At 40.9% G+C, this 6,451-nt stretch overlaps 1 pseudogene; it reads left to right on the forward strand.

Moving 5' to 3' along the window:
* Positions 1-4,588: 4,588 nt before the first annotated feature.
* Positions 4,589-5,686, forward strand: LOC116074699 (annotated as a pseudogene).
* Positions 5,687-6,451: the final 765 nt, after the last annotated feature.

A 6,451-nucleotide genomic window follows, 5' to 3' on the forward strand; every position in this document is an offset into this window, starting at 1 on the left:
TAAATGTCTATCGAGCCTGCTCTCATGTACCTGAGGCTTGTTGCCTCATCAGAACTTTCTGCTTTATCCAGAAAACGATGTTCTTTATGTGTTCTTGGAATCCTCCCTAACTCAGTTCACATACACATTGAATGTTATGAGATGTACCCGTTGACTTGGATGTTGTTGCAGTCTCTGCCTTATGAAGATTTTTGTAGCCACATTGCTTTGATAATGGGTCCTGCCTTGTAGATGAGAACACTCAACTGTGAGGGGGATGTGCAATCTGGTTGCATCGTTTTATTACTGATGAAGCAATTAAGAGATAATCAATCCAATAAGGAAGTAGACATGATGTGGGTTTTCGCCTTCGCCCACCAATTTCCAGTTTTCATGTACCAGTTCCTTCACTGTACTGTTTCATTTTCAGACAAGAAGAGCAAAGCTCATCAACTGACAAGTGTTGCAAGTCTTGATGAGCTGCAAGAAAATATAGTCCGCAGCACATGCAGAGGATGTCAATGGCGGGGTTGATGCTCATGAGTGCTCCTAAGTCCCTTCGACACCCATCTGTTTAAAATGCTTATGCATCTTTTTGTACGAGTATGCTCTTCATCAGATATGACTACAGGAGTACTCTGCTGTCTTCTGTATCTGTTAACCAGTTGACACCACCACATGAACTGTCTCCCAATCTCCCCTCCTATCTACCACCACCTTCTCTAAAGCTCATCAATTAAATATTCTCTAGGTTTTCTGGTATTCCTTATTTTTACCCAGGATGACTTTAAACTCACTGTGTAGCCCAGGCCTGCCTCAACCCTCTGTCTCAACACCAACTGATGTTATTACTGACATATATCACCACACCTGGTTAGTATTTTTATTATTTTTTTTTATTTATTCACTTTACATCCTACTCACTGTCACTCTCCTGGACACCCTCTCCCACAACTTGTCTCCCTCCCCCTCCCCTTCTCTGAGTGGGTAGGTCCATCCTGGCTACTCCCCCACCCCACTTTTAAGTTTCTGTGAAGCTAGAAGCTTCTTCTCCAACCTAGGCCAGACAAGGCAGCCCAGCTAGAAGAACATATCCCATATACAGGCAACAGCTTTTGGGACAGTTCCCTTCTCCAGTTGTTCAGGACCCACACGAAGGTCAAGCTGCACATCTGCTACATATGCATGGGGAGGCCGAGGTCCAGCCCAGGTATGCTCTTTGGTTAGTGGTTCAGACTCTTAGAAATCGATGAGACAAGATCAATTGATTCTGTTTGTCTTGTGGAATTCCTGTCCTTTTGGGGGCCAGAAATCCTTCCTCCTATTCTTCTGTAAGAGCCTTAAAGATCCATCCACTGTTTGGCTGTGGGTGATGGTATCTGTCTGAGTTAACTGCTGGGTAAAATTCTCTCAGAGGACAGCATGTTCTTCTTTGCAAGCATAACAGAGTACTATTAATAGTGTTAGGGATTGGTGCTTGCCCATGGGACTGGTCTCAAATTGGACAGGTGGAGGGAGGAAAACAGGAGGCAGGGGGAAAGGGGTGAGGAAGAGGGAGAAGGGATAGGAGAATGGGAAATTCAGGGTCACACATGGGGAAGGACAGGAGAGATGGCTACATGGACATAAAAATAAATGAAAAGCTGCAACCAACAGGGGTGAGGAGATGGGGCCATCTTCAGGATGAGACAGAGACCTTGGATAAGGGAGGTGCCCAAAAATCAATGGGGTGACTTTAGTTGTGACTCGCTACATTGAGGAAATGGAAGCTGCCTCCTCTAGCCAGATAGGAACTCAAGAGAAGCGATTGATACAACAACCCATTCACAAAACTTTCAACCCAAAATTTATTCTACCTACAAATAATGCAGACACAGAAAAGGGTGCAGTGACTGAAGGAATGGCCAACCAATAACTGGCCCAACTAATTTATTTTTTTAGGTTATTACTTTTATTGCAAATGTTGGAGGCCTTAACCATATCACAACTACAATACTCCAACACATTTGGCACTGATGAAGAAATTCTAGTACCCGAAGGAGCTTTAGGAAATCAATACAGCTTTTATTTTACACTGAAGGCTTTGACCTATGATTTCTTCTACTACAATAGAAACTTGAACATAAAATGGTCTCCAGCAAAAATAGTCCAAGCAAATGATTTGTCTTCAAATAACTTGGATGAGTATTTGTCGAACATTGTTTGCTCTGACCTTGGACAGGAAGCTGGCTTTGATTCCTTGGGAAGGTGTAAGTGGAAGATGCATCTGGATGATTCCTTTTATCTAAGGGAATGTGAGATCCTCATCTAGCATTGAAAGCAGAAAGCGGATGAGTTGCTAGGCTATGGAGAGGTGTGTTTGCATGGAGGAGAAATAATTTCAAGGGATGAGCCGTATGTTTATAACCTCATCAATACTAACTGAACTTGAAAGTATGAATTGTGACATGGCTATTGACAGTGGGTCAAATTGTGGCCTTTGTGGTGCCTGGATTTCAATAAGCATGCGTGCTTGTTGCTATGTACGCTTGCTTACACTGTACTTGCACATGCTTCTCATTCTGTGCTGCATTCACAGTCTCCTGTTTACTCTACTACCATTGCTTCGCAGATCTCCCTGTCTCCAAAGATATGTGCATAGTGAATTTGAACACAGAGAGATGCTTGTGTTTGGAATATCTTTTAGGGGGAATTCAGACCAACAAAGCTATTGGCAATAGTCAGCTTTTAAAGTATCATATAGCAGTTTCTGCTAATGCTCAGGATGAGTATAGAATCATATATATTAAATACTATTGTGATAATTAAACTAATACTTCTCGTTAATATTTTGGGAAAAATCATTTAAAAATACTGAAATACATTAGTCACATCCTAAACGCCTTGCTTGACTCATTTTTAATTTTGGGCCCCTTTCCTCTAATTCCAAAATCATAGGTATACCTCCCAAATGCTTTGCAGGGTGATGCAGGCATTAGGGGCAGAGCATGATGCAGGCTGAAAATATCTGAGAAGTTTGGTTCGCCATCAAGACAGCCCCCTTGAGATCAGGAATATTTTATCCTTGAATCTGCATATTAAGGTTCAATGAAAGCTAGAGTGGGGTTATTACTTATTATTTCCAGTGAGATAAGAACTTTTTATTCTTAAAGACTATAAACCATTTTTAAAATTGCAATAGTCAGTGGGCTGCTGAGATGGCTCAGTTGGTTAAGCGTCTGCCATAGCAGCAGGAGGACCTGAGTTCAGATCTCAAGCTCTGAGGTAATCCACTGCAGGGAAGCAAGGACAGGCTCACGCTTAGAGTTTGCTGGCTAGCTAGCATAGCGAAAGCTGTCTCAAAAGCAAGGGGAGCCACTGAAAGAGAGACACCCGATCCTCTGCTGTAATGATAAAACATTCTGACAAAGAGCAATATGGGGAGAGAAAGGGCTTGCTTGATTGCTGATGTAGTTTAGGGAGGAACTCAAGCAGGAGTTTGCAGTAGAAATGATGCTTTCTGACTTAGAGGCTCAAACTCAGCTCATGTTCTTGACAGCCCAGGCAGGACCATCTAGGGGGTGATGCAACTCACAGAGGCCTGTGTCTGCCTGCATCAGCCAAGACAAACTCACACAGACAAAGATAATTACTTGAGTAATACTTTATTTTCAGGGGATTCCAGAGAGTGTCAAGTTGTCAGTTAATGCAAACTAGGACACTTGATAAACTACACACACACACACACACACACACACACACACACACACACACACAGAGACACAGACACAGACACACACACACAAAACAATTGATCAGGGCTGATTGGTACATACCTGTAATCCTAGCATTTGGAAGGCTGCAGCTTGCTTCCCTTCTTTCCAGGAGGTTTGTGAGTTCAAATCCAGCCTGAGCAAGACAGTTAAAAACTCTTTTGCAGGGGTGTGTGTGGTGGGAAGGTACAGTAGTTGGTTAAGTTATAACATACTCCTATGAAGAGACTATACAACTGACAACAATTTTCTGTCAGATCAACTATATAATACAGAATGGTCCACAAGAAGGAACCACATAACAATAAATACAGAGATATGTTAAAATCATGTATCTAACGTGGACATGTATTATAAAATTGTGTATGTAGGCTTTATATTATGAAAGATGTGGGATTTTCTTTCATTTTTATTCATAACTATTGTTGCTACTGTAATTAGGGGGGAAACATTCTCCATGTTTACCAAGAACATTTTAATTACTACCTGATCTACTGCCTAACTGATCTCTCTAGCGAGACAAACATTGTTAATGGAAATTTCACTGTAACTCTTAATAGGTCTTTAACTCTTAATAGGACTAATTGTCATGTATACTTAACTGCTACATTGTTCAATGTATATGAGTGACGTTTTAACTTTCAAACTGAGCAAGCTCTCCTCTCTTATAGCTTATTTTAAAGTTTAACTTTAAAAATAGTATGAAACAGAGCTCTCTCTACCTCTTGCGTGTGGGTTGAGAAGAGGGATGGCTCCAGCCCACCTGCGTACCTGCTACTACCCGACTCCCCACTAAGGCTATAGACGCTAACCCTCTGGAACCCGGAAGTGACGTGAGACGTACAGGAAGTTCTCCCAGCCACTGTTTGGGCTATTGTGAAGAGATCGATTAGTAAACTCCAGAACGAAGTTCTACTCACCCCGCTGCAGGTGGCTGCTACGGAGACCCCTTGAGGAAGCCATTGTCGCTATGCCTGACCAGGAGGTCAAACCTTCAAGTGGGGTCCTAGAGGATGAGAAGAAAGATGTTATTAAAGTCAAAGTTATTGGCGAAGATAGAAGTGAGATACAGTTCAAACTGAAAATGACAACAAGACTCAAGAAACTCAAGGACTCATACAGTCGAAGACAGGGTCTGTCAGTGAATTCACTGAAGTTTCTCTTTGAAGGCCAGAAGATCGGCGATAACCATACTGCAGAAGAGCTGGGGATGGAGGAGGAAGATGTGATTGAAGTTTATCAGGAACAAACAGGAGGTGGGGTGTCATTCAACACTTTAGGAAGATCTGATTGAAATCTATCTGGAAAAACAGGAAACCATTCAACAGTTTAGATGTTCTTTGTAATTTTTCTTTTCCCCTAAGACTGGTTTCTTTAATGGTTCGTTTGTAATGTGGTGTTCAGAGTGAAAATTGAACATTGTCACTTCGTCTCTTTAGAACATCTGGAAGTCTGAATTCTAGTGCTCAGTATTCATTATGATGATTTTGGTGATCACACTTCAGCTCCTTTCATACAGGCACCGCGAGGCTGCCCCTTCTCGGGACCAGTGTGAGGATTTCCAACCCCATCCAATCAGCCGGGAATCCCAGCATGTGGCTACTTCAAACTTAATGAGGATTTCCAACACCATCTAATCAGTCCGGAATCCCAGCATGTGGCTACTTCAAACCTAGTTTGTGATTCTCAGGGCAAGGTGGACGTTTTCAGAGAATTGAACCATGGCACATGACCTTGCCTCGAATTGAAGCTGCTTCTAACGTCTGAGGGTCTGATCCAAGAGCAGAGCATCAGGTTTGGAGTCGTGACAGACATGGCAAGAGTAACAAGAACTGCCCGCCAAGACTGCGTACTGAAGAGAAAGCATCTCAGGATTAAATTAGTCCTGTTATGTGAGCCCAGAATGTTCTAATTTTCATCAGCAATTAATAATAAAGTTATTCAGGCAAAACGTACTAGGAAATGTTTAAACTTATTGAAAAGGATGTCGAATATTAAAACAAACATCAGGGCATTTTGAGTCATACTTTTACAAATGTATTCTGTCAAATTTGCTTAGAACCAAAGTGTTTCGTATAAAAATTAAGCCCTCAATCTAATCTCATTCTTTTCCTCTCTATTGCTTTTCTTTCTTTTCTTTTCTTTTTTTGATATTTATTTTGTTACTTTTAATTATGTGTATGTGAGCATAAGTTTAGGTGCCCACAGAAGCCAGAGGAGCCTCATTTCCCTGAAGCTGAAGTTGCTCGTGGTTGTGAGCCATGCCACATGATTACTAGGAACTAAATTCCAGGCCTCTGAAAGAGCAGTGCTTAAAAGAGTGTGCTCTTAACTACAGAGCTATCTTTCTAGCTCCTTTTCCTCTCTCAAAACTTAGCACTATTGTTATCTCAAAAGATAACATATATACATATCTGCATGACTATGTATATTCATATGCAACCCAATCTCATGTTTGTACTTTTACAACATATTTGATTAAAACTGATTAACATTTTTGTGGTTGAGAAATATATACAGTTATTAAAAAATATTCTTTTGAGCTGTCCTGTCAATATTTTCAATTTAATTTTGTTACTATGTATAGATTCAATTACTGTTTTCTTGAATGGTAGTATTATATTGGATGTAGGTTTGTGCATTTAAAACTCCATGTATTTATTGGTCTCACCTTAAACTGTGTCAATATCTTGCTAGCAATAATAATAATAATGTTCTTG

Source organism: Mastomys coucha, unplaced genomic scaffold, assembly GCF_008632895.1.
Source record: "Mastomys coucha isolate ucsf_1 unplaced genomic scaffold, UCSF_Mcou_1 pScaffold3, whole genome shotgun sequence".
In the NCBI taxonomy this organism is placed as follows: domain Eukaryota; kingdom Metazoa; phylum Chordata; class Mammalia; order Rodentia; family Muridae; genus Mastomys; species Mastomys coucha.